The sequence below is a fragment of the Solanum tuberosum genome, unplaced genomic scaffold (assembly GCF_000226075.1).
Source record: "Solanum tuberosum cultivar DM 1-3 516 R44 unplaced genomic scaffold, SolTub_3.0 scf00207, whole genome shotgun sequence".
NCBI lineage: Eukaryota > Viridiplantae > Streptophyta > Magnoliopsida > Solanales > Solanaceae > Solanum > Solanum tuberosum.
In genome coordinates, this window is record NW_006239133.1 from 237,011 (window position 1) to 237,438 (window position 428).

Consider the following 428-nt stretch of genomic DNA (forward strand, 5'->3'; position numbering starts at 1 on the left):
ATTAATCATTATTAGCCAATCATGACATCAAACAATTTCCTCCCCCAAAACATCAAAAGAACGATCCAGCAACATTATTTGCACTTCACTTTGCAATATTAAATTCAACTAAATTCTATTACTCTACATTCTATATTTATTAATGCTTAATACTAATATGAAACGTGAGATCAACCTTACCTGAAGCCACCGTGCTCGTGTTGATAGGGCTAGATAGGTTATCGCCTCTTTCTCCCTTTCTTTTCCTTTTTCCCGTCTGAAATTTTGACCCTATTCCGTTCGTTTGTTTTTCTTTATCCCATTTTGCTGACTTTAACAGTTTAGGGCTTTTTCCCTTATTTATTTATATATTTATTTTGTATTATAATCAACAAAATAATCCTTTATTAAATATGAAAATCATGTCACTCATTCTTATAAGTCATAAA